Source organism: Triticum dicoccoides, chromosome 3B (genome assembly GCF_002162155.2).
Source record: "Triticum dicoccoides isolate Atlit2015 ecotype Zavitan chromosome 3B, WEW_v2.0, whole genome shotgun sequence".
NCBI lineage: Eukaryota > Viridiplantae > Streptophyta > Magnoliopsida > Poales > Poaceae > Triticum > Triticum dicoccoides.
Window position 1 is genome coordinate 841,919,431 of NC_041385.1, and position 14,222 is coordinate 841,933,652.

Sequence of the window (14,222 nt, forward strand, 5' to 3'; positions counted from 1 at the left end):
ACTAAGGATTGCCCGCCGCCGCCATCAGAGAAATTTGGGTCCCCTTGCCTTTGACTGCCATGTTTGGCACTAGGAGGTGAGGGGGTTTCGGATGTTAAGAGTTCTATGTTCTTTGTCAATGTCTAATGATCATCGTATTTTGTAAGAATGAATTACTCTCGTTCTTTTGGCGCATGCATGAAGTTATAGAGTTTTGTGTCCTCGCGGATCCGATTGTTCGGATGTGATGAGCTTATATTACCTTGGCAATCTTTTTTTTGGTTTTTTGTGCAAGTGAAATCTTTAATTGACACCACAGTGGATATATTGTGATTTGGCAACCTCACTTCTAGGGAATCATCCTCGGCCCAAGTAAGTTCATCAATCAATGGTTTCCATCTATTTGGATGGGGGACTCAAGGTGCTTTCAAAAAACTTTATTGATAATGTTTGTATGGGTGAAAGAGCGACAACATCGTTGCTCCAGTCCAATTGCAGTTTCTTTTACCAAAATTTTGGATTGATATCACGAAGAGTGTGTTTTCAAGACACTCCATTATAATTGTTAGTCATAGAAGTTATTTATATTTTCTAATATCTTAGATCCAAATAAGTGTACCCGTCCAGCGCAATTGTTCGTTCTGGACATATTCACTTGCCTGTCAAAGTGACGGATTGCTTTCATTGCCGTGATGGCCATTCTCACTAGGAAAACGACAGTTGACTGTGTTATTGTGTGAACAAGTTCTGTTTTTGACCATTGTAATGCAGACAAAAGCCAAACGCTCCAAGTGCAGAAAGACGGACCTACAAACAGGGTTTTAAAGAAAGAGCAAATTAAAATGCATACATGACTTTAGTTCAGATTCTTATTGTCAGAAAAATGGTTCAGGTTATCACTACAGGGACAAGTTCATACAACTGGGTATGCATGTAAACATTATTTAATCTCTTATTTTCTTTATGTATGGTGTATTAGACAAAAGCCAAACGCTCCAAGCACAGAAAGATGGAACCTACGAACAGGGTTTTAAAGAAAGAGCAAATTAAAATGCATACATGACTTTAGTTCAGATTCTTATTGTCAGAAAAATGGTTCAGGTTATCACTACAGGGACAAGTTCATACAACTGGGTACGCAAGTAAACATTATTTAATCTCTCCTTTTCTTTATGTAAGGTGTATTATTTTTGGCACGGTGACCAAGGCACATAATTATGGGTTGGTGGCAAGTAAATCGGTTAGTCCATGAAAGTTAGAGATAAATGCAATCGAGATAGATATGCTTTCCTTATTTTGCTACAAGGAGAGATACGACAATCAGGAGAGAGATACTTTCCCTTTTTTTCTAGAGGGCTAAAAAGGTAATTCCAAGGAATTAGAAGAAATGCACCTTACATTGTGAATTTTTATCAAAAACAAATACACCATATATAAGGGAACGGAGGGAGTATATAAACATAATCAACTTCAAAGAAAAACCGAATCCAGATCTCAAGACAAATATTAAGCCAAGGTTCGTTTTTTGTTGAGAGCAGCGGTTGATGTGCCGTTGTCTTAATCGGACAACGTTTATGCTGTGGTCTTTCACGGTCGATGATGGCACGTATGCATTGTTCCTGGGGTAGATACGGGTACATAGTTGTGATTTGGATATGGGAGCTTTGGACCCAAATTTCCCTCTTCTACCATGCAACTGTTTCCATGCATTGAAAGCTCTGGATTCATGTTTGAGTGTTTGGTGTCTTCTTTCGGGTAAATGCATTTCCACGAACACAATAAGCATGATAATATACCATGCAATAGTAATGCAAATGCTCATGGTGATATGATGAGCTCTTTGGTAGCAGGGGAAGACACTATATATATGCAAGTGGCATTTTTTCTAGCTACCACAATTCAAACAAGGAGGTCCTTTGTTGGGTGAGTGAAACAGTCCATAGTCCACACTCTGTTGTTTCCGAGAAATTGGAGTAAACCAATACAAAGGGCACATTTTCCTTCCCGAAAGTTGTGAACCTATGCTGACCAGGTACGGATGAGCCAACCTCCAAAGAATGAGTGTACAAAGTCCCCTAAAATTCTTGGCTTAACTCACATTTCCATATTTATTTGATGTACATTGTTCTATATACATGAATTATATGTGGTATTAAAATCTCTGGCGGAGCTTGGGCAAGACTTAATGGGCCATGGCCTGCCCAAGGATGAAGCTAAAATAAATATTTGTGAAGCCTAGCGGACAAAGCTGATGGACATGGATACACAGAAGGCACGCAGCAGCCGGCCAGCCTTGCGCACGATAACACCGAAGCACTCGGTCCCTGAAAAAAGTGCACAATGGAGTGGCGGTGTCAGGATCAAAACCTTGTGATGCCAAGCTTTTTTAATGGAAATTTTTATAGACAAATTAAACAGGAACATAAAATATCATACTTTAATACGAGCATATATTATGTAGCAGCCCTTTGTGCTCATGCATATTTTGATTTGTTCATGTGAAGGGGTCGGTATTAGACTCGAATACATCGGTTTAAAACATAAGTAATGAGACAACAATACAACAGATCATCGCCTATTCCCGTTGCACAAATCAGACATGATATATTTCATCGCGAAAAATGCAGTTCTTATTCTAAACAAAAATAACATCTTACTTCTTAATATTGCTAGCGAGAAAAAAAAAGAGATAAGGATGAGTAGTGTAGTGTTGGCAGATAAAACTTACAAATGAATGTGGGAGAGTGGAGGGCCTCTTCCTGGTGTTGGATCGAATATAGAGTGCCGACTAGTGCCAAAGTAGTGATCAAGGTGACGGACAAAGGACGGGAAGACGCACGCGGCGGCAGCTGTCGACGCTCATTGGATAGGCATGTGGTAGCTGGAGAAGTTGAAGGAGATCGCCTGATTTGGGGATCAACTGTGATGTTATTTATTTATTTATTTAAGTAAAACAGTGAGGTCAGTGATTTTGGACTTCTTACTATATGCCCCAACTGTGGCCCAACTAGTCTTAACTCAAGCAAAATAGAAATCGATTTTTCACGCTCGCGCGTTGCAGCGCGCGATTCCTATAGGTGAATCGCTGGAGACAAAGTTATCCTGTAGGATGCGGGCCCATGCATGCATGCGTGTCCTACCATAATTTCTCCCCTCCCCGTGAATTCTACCTGTGGGACACAGCTCCTCTTACCATAGTTCCTCTGCCCCTGATTTCAAGGGATGGGGCACGCCGTGGAAAAGTTTTTTGTACACTCATTATTATTTCAATGTTAGCTTAAAAAGGAAACCACGCTCTGTCGGAAACCGAGCGTCTCACCACGTAGTCAAATTCCTTTTTTGGTTCGTTCGCTAAGAGCATGCTTGGATACGTTTTAGTCCCATGACTAAAAGTAGTGGGACTAAAACTTGCTAGTCTCACCCATGCTTGGATCCAAGTACTAAAGAGACTAAAATCTAGTTATTGAGCATTTATTATCCTCCAAACCCTCCAATCCAGAACTAAGGAGAGGAATTAAATGAGAAGAGAGAGAGCTAATACATATTTTAGTAGGTTTCCCATGACTAAAAGATTTTAGCCTCAAGACTAGTCCTAGCCTCTCTTTAGTCAGGGGTGCTTGGAACTTTAGCCTCTAAAAAAGACTATTTTTAGTCAGACTAAAAATAGTCCCTTGTATCCAAGCACCCTCTAAGGCTGGTCACAGTGGGAAGTAACTTAGGAGTAACATCACGCACTCCAATACAACTTTGCTTATGTGGCACGTATTTAATGAAGAGAGAGGTGCTTGTGGTAACTAGCTAAGTTACCGGAACATCACACACTTCAAGAAATAATGAGTCTGTAATCTAATAAATACATCGTTGCATGACACTACATAGATGTTCCTACCCACTATGGAGATAGTAACATAGTCTAGGGAAGTATGTAAGTTACTAGCTTATATTCTTGCCCATTGTAACCAGCCTAACGTGGCATGCGGACCTGGGGGCAAAATGACATACGAGAATCCTGTGTAGTCAATCGACTACACAGGTGTAACGTGGTTTTGCCACTGCTCGGTGTCCGGCCGCCGCTCATGGCGCTAAAGGTAGCACACATCAGTCGCCGGCCACCGCAGTGCCGGCCATCGGCGCACTGCACACACACACACCAGTGCCTCCCACCGGCTGCCGCAGCGGCGAGACGGCAAGGCGGCGACCCAGCTGGACATATCCTTTTGAATCTCTGCAAGCTTACCATATCTGAATTTCTACTAGTTGAACAATGCAGATAAATTGATTTGAATCATTCTTAATTGTATTCCCCTAAATTCCGGTTAGGCCATTGTTCACTAGGTTAGTATAAAGAATGCCTGGCATGGTGCGTGCTTGTTCTACTCAATCATAATTGTTGAATAACGCCGCCATCATCGGTATCGACCGGAGAAGGTGCAAGGCTTTCGACCCGAAAACAACACTTGTACATGGTGCATTGCCACCGACTACCAGACCCACCTGCAAGACGCATTGGAGCATCGCGCCATGCCATCACATCTCCGGCCACATCCACGGCCACCTCAAACCCAGCCCTCTTCTATGTCACAAGCAGAAGGTGGATTTTTTTTTGAAACTATGATGATTTTTATAGTAAATTTGGAAACTATACACCCTAATGCAGAAAAATCAAAAGTATCACCCCGTCGGCCTATTAGCCGAAGAGGGACTTTTCTGCCAATATTACAAATAAAATAACTACTGATAACTAAACAGAAACAAAAAGAATATGTCAAAAAAACTAAAGAAAACAATTTAAAGCAATTAAAATTAAAAGAAATAGCACAAATCCTATAAAAATACTAAAACAGAACTGTTTTTGTAAAAACCTAATTTTACATAGTCCTAAAATTCACCTATTAATTACTACTGATAAACAAAGTCACAAAGAACCAGTAGCAAAAAGAATCATCTAAAAAGAATACTCCTAGCTCAAATTATAGGTAATCTAGTGATTTGAGCAAATTCATGAAAATTCAAATTCAAACTTTCAACTCTAGTCAAACTTGATATCTACAGAAACTTCATAAAATTTATAATCTAATGCAAAAAGAATCAAATTAAAATACTAAAAATCCTAATTGATATGAATTTTCTAAAACAGTAGAGTAGGTGTTGGCCGAAGAGCTTTGGCCAACTGTTGGCCGAAAAGTCCTCTTTGGCTAACGGTTGACCGAAAAGTCCCTCTTCGGCCAACAAGAGGCCGAGGGGATGATACTTTTGATTTTTGTGCATTAGGGTGTATAGTTTCCGAATTTGTTATAAAAATCATCATAGTTTAAAAAAAATCCAGAAGGTCAGCACACTGCCCCGAAGGCGGGAGACCCATCTCTACAAACACCGCAACACGTACACCGTCTGCCGTGCCGCCATCCAAAAAACTGCAGCTCTCCTCCACCGTACGCCGAGTCGCCATCCAAAAAACTGCAGCTCTCCTCCACCGCCGCTACATTGCGCAGATACTTCAGAAAGCGCGTGTATCCAGTCGGATACTGCCCCGATACGTCCCGATACGTATCTCATAAGTATCCCTCCATTTTTTTATTTAAAAAAAAAATAATGTTTGATACTCCTAGAATACTTCTGCGATACGTTTTGGATACTTGAAACCTCTCGTTTAATGTAAAATCCTCTTAGTAGTAAAGGCGCGCCTTTTGAAGATTCCCAATATGAGTGTGAGTTTGTTGACCCTGTCACGACGCCGAGTACTTCCGGCGACAGGCAACGATGAACGATGACGAAGTTACTTTACGCCAAGGTGCACCGCAGTACAAGCTAGCCTCAACTAGCTAATTCCTGATCGATCCTTAACCTGGACGTGTACTAGTTGTACGCACAAGCACTTCTAGCTGTAATCACTCAACTTGATCTAGCTAGCTCACGTACACAACACGGCACAAAAGAATCAATGTGGATTGCCACGGGAGCGTGTCGCTCCCGTTGTTTTCTTTATTGCTTGGATCAACTCACGGTACAATCTTCACAGGGGGTATAGGTACATACATATAGCAGCTAAACCGTAGCTATCATAGTCCTACTCGGTGTGATGGCTAGAATCCTACAAGGACACGTACATAGACATGCATGCAACCGGACATGACATACTGCCGTGTTTAATTCCAACAATCACCCTCCTAAACACGACGTCATCACATCACTGCATCGACGCTGATCCTTCTTTGAATCTTCAAGAACTTCTCTCGATCCAAAGCCTTGGTCAGCATATAGGCCAGCTGATCATTGGTGTGGATGTAGTTGACCTTCATCTTACCTTTTTCTACGCAATCTTTTATGTAGTGATACAGTGTATCAATGTGCTTGCTTCTATCATGCCGCATTGGATCTTCACGTAAAAATCTTTCAGACTTGCTATCAACATTAAGCACCACTTGTTCCGGATCTCGACCCATGAGATCACCGTGTAGCTTCTCTAGCCACACACCTTTACACGCCGTGATTGCTTTACTCTTCTTTCTCAGCTCAAGACAAGGTTCCATTGAAACGTCAACTGGATTGCAATCTTTCCTGCCATGGCTTTCAAGTATCTTCCTTGTATATGTCTCCTGGCATAGTGTGATCCCTTCCATCTTTTGATATACCTCTATCCTGGGGTAGTAGCTCAAAATACTAATATCATCCATCTTGAAAAGCTCTTTCATCTTTAGCTTGAACTTTGCAATCAACTCTTCATCTGCTCCGGTAATTAATAGGTCATCGCCCTAGATGCCAACTAGTAGACGATCCCTTCCTTCACCTCTCTTGTACATTGCATGCTCTAGTGGGGCTTTCTCAAATCCAAGAGAAATCAATGTCCGCGCTAGCATGAACAACAGTTTTTGTTTCTTCGTGGACTTCCGAGGCCATGTACGTCTTTGTTTTCTATGGACGCATCACACAAAAACTACTCCTCCATGGCCGAGCACACACGGCAATTGCCGCATCCGCTCCAGCGAAATTAGCACTTATGCCCGTAACGTCGTTGTAGGTTTCGGAATCATCCCCCGCGTCCGTAGCATCGACACGAGTTTCCGAACCATGACCTTGAGAGTGAACTTTCTTTTTCACGGAGCGCGACAATTTCTTTAGCCGACACCTGAAGAACCGGGTCCTCTTTGTCCACAAGTTCACTCATCAACATCATGTCACCATCATCTCCATGCTGGGCAATGAACATCTTCTGCTTCGGTGCTTCCTCGCAATCAGCCTTGAAGTGGCCGAGGAGGCCACAGTTATAACATCTTACTTTCCTGATGTCAAACTTTCTCCTCGGTGATGGTGCAGCCTCATCGTCTGAGTCGGCGAAGTTCTTTCTCGCCGAACGCTGCTTCCCCTTTTTCTTGCTGCTGCTTTTGGATCCGCCTTGCTTTTCTAGGGCGATCCATTGCGCCTTTGTGAGCATCACTAGCTCGTCATTCCTCCCATCCCCAAGACTGTACCGCATACACTCATCGTGAGCCTTGTAGCGTCGACAAGATCGTCGATGGAGAGAGTCGCGAGATCGACGCACTGCTCGATCGCCGCGACAAGTTGCGGGTACTGGGAAGGGGCCGCACGCAAGAACCGCCGGACAACCGAAGCCTCCGTGAGGTTTTCTCCAATTGCATGGATCCGATTGACGAGAGTGACTACCCGCGAAGCAAAGGCATCCAGGGACTCATCGTCGCCCATGACCAAAGTCTCATAGTTCCTCAGGAGAGTTTGGAGATTGGCTTACTTGACGCGGGTGTGTCCCTCGAACATGTGTTTCAGCGTATCTCACACCTCCTTCGTCGTTGCTTTGGCGATCAGGTGCTGGAGGACATCCATCGGCATCACCGAATAAATCGCCGACGCCGCCTGCCGATCCTTCCGGTGCTCGGCTCCCTCCTTCTTGTACGCGTCGCCTCCTGGATCCACCATGTTCCATAGCTCGTTGGTGCGGAGACCACACTCCATGAGGGCCTTCCAGACCCTGAAGTTCTTGCAATCAAACCGTGGGTACGATGAACCCGGCACGGCAAGTACTTTAGCCACGCCGGACGCTTCCACGATCTCCTTGCCCGTCATGACCTTCCATTACTAGAAGATCAACCTTGCTCTAATATCAATTGTTGGCGCAGGTCCCGACCTCGACGACACTGCCGAGTACTTTCCGGTAGTACGCACTACGAGCTGCTCGTTTACTTTCCGAGACGCCGGGTCGACGGTCACCGCAATACGTACGTACTAGCAGCACAAGCTAGCTAGCTTTGTCTTGGCGATTGCTTGATCCGGCGAGAAGTACGCGCACTAGTACACAAGGAGACACGATCAATCTGAAGTTACAACGTACAGGTACCTGGCTATTTATATTAGCTAAGCTACCCTACGCCTAATCCTATTCGGTGACTGCTACTACTACCAGTCAGTGCCGGACCAGGGAACAACCACGTCGTGGTTAATTCCAACAGAGTTCATGTCAAAACATATCTGTCAATGTTCTAATTCAATTGAAAGGTGAGCAAGAGAGAGTCGATGCATTGATTGGAATAAGAAACCTTGGGACATCCCACTATCAATTAATGTAAGTGGACCAAGTGTAAGAAAAGAAAGGGGGTAATTCTATTGAGTCATGCTTTGACCTTGAAGATCCTTATTTTTATCATGTTTCTAATAATTAATATATGTAATATCTACATATAAACGTATCACTATATCCATGTTTTTAGAAAATTGACGTATCGGGCGTATCCCTATATCACGTATCCGATATCCAAATATACGTGCAACGTAGCACCGCCGCAGCTCCCCCAGCAGAGGGAGGGGATCCCAGCACCCGAGTGCGCCCCACAGCCGCAGCATGCCGCAGCGCCGCCACTGCCAGATCCGGACACGGTCTGATCCATGCCCGGCTTGCCTGCGCCGGCGCCCAGCCACAGCTAGGCGTGAAGCTTTGTTCAGGGCCGAAGATGCATGCAATGGAATGAGTAGACCTCGTCGCAGGCGTCCGCTGAGTGGGCTTTGCCCTTTGGCATCACTCGGCAGTGGCAGGGGAGCGAGGAAGGACTGGGAGTGGGGGCGGCCGCGCCCAGGTTATCGCCTGTGCCGTCCCCCTGGGAGCGACGCGAGCGAGGGGGTGTTGTGAAAGCATGGATCTTTCTATTCAGCAACGGTCTTGGCTGGTAGCCGTCCAGCTGGCAGTTCTGCATCTTCCTGTCCAACAACAGTCTTAGCTTCGATTTTCTTAGTTGGGAGGATGGTGTCCCCTCTCCATCAAAATAGAGTGTCGGCGATTATAGTGACCAACTTCTCATCGGTTTCACATGTCTCCAAGCCAATAGTCATGACTCATGAGCTGACTGCAGGCGCTTCTCCATTCCCTCGAGACTTAAGGCCAGGTTCGTATCTGTGACAAGCGCTATGGTTGACGTGTCGTCTTCTGAATCCGACAGACAACGTTTATGTTGTGTTCCTTCATTTTCAATGATGCCCATCCATGCTAGGGTTACTGGTGTAGGGCACATAACTTTGAGCTGGTTATGGGAGCTCTGGACCAACATTTTCCTTGTTTTATCATGAAACTGTTGCCATGGGTTGGGAGCTCTGGATTCAGATTTCAGTGTTTGGTGTTTTCTTTCGGGTAAAAAATGCATTTCCACAGAACTAAATAAGCATGATGATCTATCATGCTATAGTAATGCAAATGATCATGGCAATATGATGACCTGATGAGCTCTTTTGTAGCAGGGGAATTGACACTATGCAAGCCGCAGTTCATCTACCATCACATGATGCATATACGGAGGTCCTTTGTTGGGTGGGTGAAACAGTCCGTGCTCCACACTCTTTTGTTTCCGAGATATTAGAGTAAAACAATAGAAAGAGCGCATTTTGCTTCACCGAATTTGTGAACCCATGTTCTTGGTGTGTGTGGTCGTTATGCGAATGCCTTGAGTGGTGTGCACTTGCTCTACTCAATTACAATTGTTTGTCTTTCAGCAACCACCAGTCAAAGTGCTCCCCTATTAATTTTCCCTACGGACAACACGGTTGCTTTAGGACCACTGTCCCCTGTGTTAGAGCAAACAACGAAATGCATATGGAGACCGAAAAATGTGTCATGTACGGTCGAGCCGGCCCAGTGGCAGTGGTGGGTGAGTCGGCTAGTGGGCCACCATCCGGGACAGGGTGGGGGAACCACAAGTTACTACTCATGTGCTATTTCGAAAGCGCTGGTTATGGGCCAAACTACTGGAGCAGATGCGGTCGAGCCGGCCCAGCGGCAGTACATGATCAAACCAGACGTGCCAAACAGATACGGCTACACTGGTCGTAGGCTGTGTCCGGCCCCGCAGCAGCTTTATGGCCTGCCATCGAATTGACTGATTCTAGATCACGAAGCAAGTATGAACGTCCAGGATAACCACCGTCATGGTGGTCAACCACCATAAGTCCGCACTCATATGGAGACCTGTTTTCTTCCTTCTACTCATTGCAGTAGTCAAACTCTCAGAGCACAAGAAGATGTAACTTCAAAGACACAATGCATGGTTTAAGAGGAACATAAAAATGTAGATAGCAGGCTGCGTCCTTTCACAGAAGTCCAGGTCTTTTTATTCTCATTTAAAAGAATGCCTTCAGGTTTTGGACATCACAAAACATGCCATGGCCGAACAGAAAGATGCAAAATAGTAGTACTTTACAGTCCCAAGATAAAAAATAGTACACATGTAAGCTATACATGCTTTATTCATAAACAGTCCATTTCATTTGATAGGTTCCGCCGTATAGCCATCCAACAGAACTCTAGGGGACCCAGTTGCTGACCAGATCGAGCTCGCAAGTGTTCATCATGCCTGGCGCCGGCATGTAAGACAATAAGTTTTGGGAACCAGCACAACCCTCTAGGGGTGGCTTATCTCATTATATATAATGGTTGTGTTATAATACGTACATAGGTACAGAAGTTATACATAGTCTAACACCCTCCCTCAATCTTAGCCACTTTCTAAAGAACTGAGAAGGGTAAGATTGCGCCTACAAGCCTCAAACTGTGGCAGTGGTAAAGGCTTAGTGAAGATATCTGCAAGTTGTTCCTTAGACGAGATAAACTTGATCTGAAGTTGCTTCTGTGATACACGTTCCCGTACAAAGTGATAGTCAACTTCAATGTGTTTTGTTCGGGCATGAAATACTGGATTTGCAGAAAGGTATGTAGCACCAATGTTATCACACCAAAGAATAGGATGTTGTGGTTGAGACAAACCCAACTCCTGAAGCAAAGACTGCACCCAAATAATCTCTGCAGTAGCATTAGCCACAGCCTTGTACTCAGCTTCAGTACTGCTACGTGACACAGTAGCCTGTTTCCGAGCACTCCAGGCGATCAAATTAGAGCCAAAGAATACTGCATAACCCCCCGTGGATCGCCTGTCATCTGGGCTACCAGCCCAATCTGCATCAGAGAAGGCCGAAAGGACCCGAGAGGAAGTCGGCCGAATATGCATACCAAAAGTCAGGGTGAACTGAACATAACGAAGAATGCGTTTAACAGCAGCCCAATGAGTATCTCTGGGAGCCTGAAGATACTGACAAACCCTGTTAATAGCATAAGAGATATCTGGTCTCGTGATCGTCAAGTACTGAAGTCCACCAACAATGCTTCTGTACTCTGTGGCATCCGCAGGAGACAAAAGCTCACCATCAACAGCTGTTATCTTGTCGGTAGACGACATGGGTGTGGTGGTCGGTTTGCACTTCAGCATGCCGGCTTTTTGTAACAACTCCAAGGAGTACTTCTTCTGCGTAAGGACAAGACCAGTAGCACGAGAAGTGACCTCAACTCCAAGAAAGTAGTGAAGCTTCCCAAGATCTTTGACCGCAAAATCAGCACCAAGAGAGCAGACAAGAGCATCAGCAGCATACTGAGAAGAGCTGACAAGGATAATATCATCGACATATACCAAAAGATACATAGTGACTTCTGGCTTCTGTAGAAGAAATAATGAAGTGTCAGCAGTGAACGGCACAAACCCATGAGCACGAAGGGCAGAGGCAAGGCGGGCATGCCAGGCACGAGGAGCTTGCTTCAAACCATATAGTGCTTTGGAAAGACGACAGATATAGTCAGGACGATCAGGATCAGAGAAACCAGGCGGCTGTTTCATATAAACCTCTTCCTCCAAAAATCCATGTAGAAAAGCATTCTGCACATCAAGTTGACGAAGGGACCAACCACGAGAAACAGCAATGGAGAGAAGAAGCCGAATAGTGGTAGGCTTGACGACAGGACTGAAGGTGTCCTCATAGTCAAGACCATGACGCTGCCGAAAACCGCGAGCAACAAGTCGCGCTTTGTAACGCTCAATAGATCCATCCGAATGCTTCTTCACTTTGAATACCCATTTTGAGTCAATAACATTTACCCGTGGTGGTGGAGGAACGAGAGTCCATGTCTTGTTACGAAGAAGAGCATGAAACTCCTGCTCCATAGCCTCTCGCCAATGTGGAATGCGCAGGGCAGCCTGATATGAGCGAGGCTCAGAAGATGGATCCGCAACAGCAGCAGCCAAACAAGCAGCCAACCAAGCAATCGTACCATCCGTACGTTCCTTAGGTTTGAAAATGCCACTGCGACTGCGTGTATGTGGTCGAGACACAGGAACCACCGAGGTCGGCGGAGCAGCCTGCAACGGGCTGGAGGACGGCGACGTTGACGAGTCAGCCGGTGACAAGGAGCCAGGCACGGTAGCCTCGGACTCAGTCGGCGAAGAAGGCCGGCCCACCGGCGAAACCGGCAGAGCAGACGAAGCAGCTGGCGACTCCGGCATCCCAGACCGGGCCGATGGCGAGCTCGGCATAGTGGGCCGTGGCGCGGCCGGTGTCGCGGGCCGATCCGCTGATGAAGGCGACGTGAGGACCCGAGCCGCGGGCGAAGACGGCGTGACGGGCCGAGCCACGGGCGACTCGGCGGCCGCTGGCGAAGAAGGCCGAGCCGCTGGAGACTCGGCGATCACTGGCGTAGCAGACCGAGCAGTGGAGATGCTCGGCGCGACGGGCTCGTCGGGTGACCATGCATGGGCACGCGAATCGATGCCATGCAACAGAGGGCGATCGACATGCCCACCAGAAGACGACGATGATGATGGTGAATCCTCCAACAGCTCCAAACGAGCTCCACGTCCGGTTCCTGCACCATGGTTAGGTAACAGCAAAGGAGAGTATGCAACATCATCAAATTGGTCAGAAGCAATAGAGGATGAATGCAGGGATGGTGGTTCGACAGTGGACACAGGAAGGTTGGCAAAGGGAAAAACATGCTCATCAAACACGACGTCCCGAGATATATAGACACGATTAGTGGGAACATGAAGACATTTGTAACCTTTATGAAGAGAGCTATAGCCAAGGAAAACACACTTCTTAGAACGAAACTCAAGCTTGCGCTTGTTATATGGACGAAGATGCGGCCAGCAAGCACACCCAAATACCTTGAGAAAGGTATAATCAGGTTGTTCATTAAGGAGAACCTCAATGGGAGTCTTCATGTTTAAAACACGAGTAGGAGTACGATTGATGAGAAAGCATGCAGTGGTGAAAGCATCACTCCAAAACTGAAACGGAACAGATGCATGGGCCAAAAGAGTAAGACCAGCTTCAACAATATGACGATGCTTACGTTCGACTGAACCATTCTGCTGATGTGTATGTGGACATGCTAAACGATGAGCTATCCCAAGCGACTGAAAGAAGGAGTTGAGGTTGCGATACTCGCCCCCCCCCCCCAGTCCGACTGGACATGAACAATTTTGTGCTTGAGAAGACGTTCAACATGTTTTTGAAACTGAACAAAAATATCAAACACATTAGATTTGCGTTTAATAAGGTAAAGCCAGGTAAAGCGACTATAAGCATCAACGAAACTGATATAGTAATTATGACCACTGACAGAAGTCTGAGCAGGACCCCATACATCTGAAAACACAAGTTCTAACGGATGTTTCACCTCACGACTGGACTCCGAAAAAGGAAGTTGATGACTCTTCCCCTGCTGACAAGCATCACACACTGCTACATCTTTATTACTAGACAAACTAGGAAGCTCATGACGATGCAAAATATGACGGACAATAGGTGTGGCCGGGTGACCAAGACGAGCATGCCACTGTGATGGAGAGACCCGAACTCCACTGAAAACGCGAGCGACGCCAGGATGCTCCAGACGGTAGAGGCCCTGGCACAACCGCCCACTA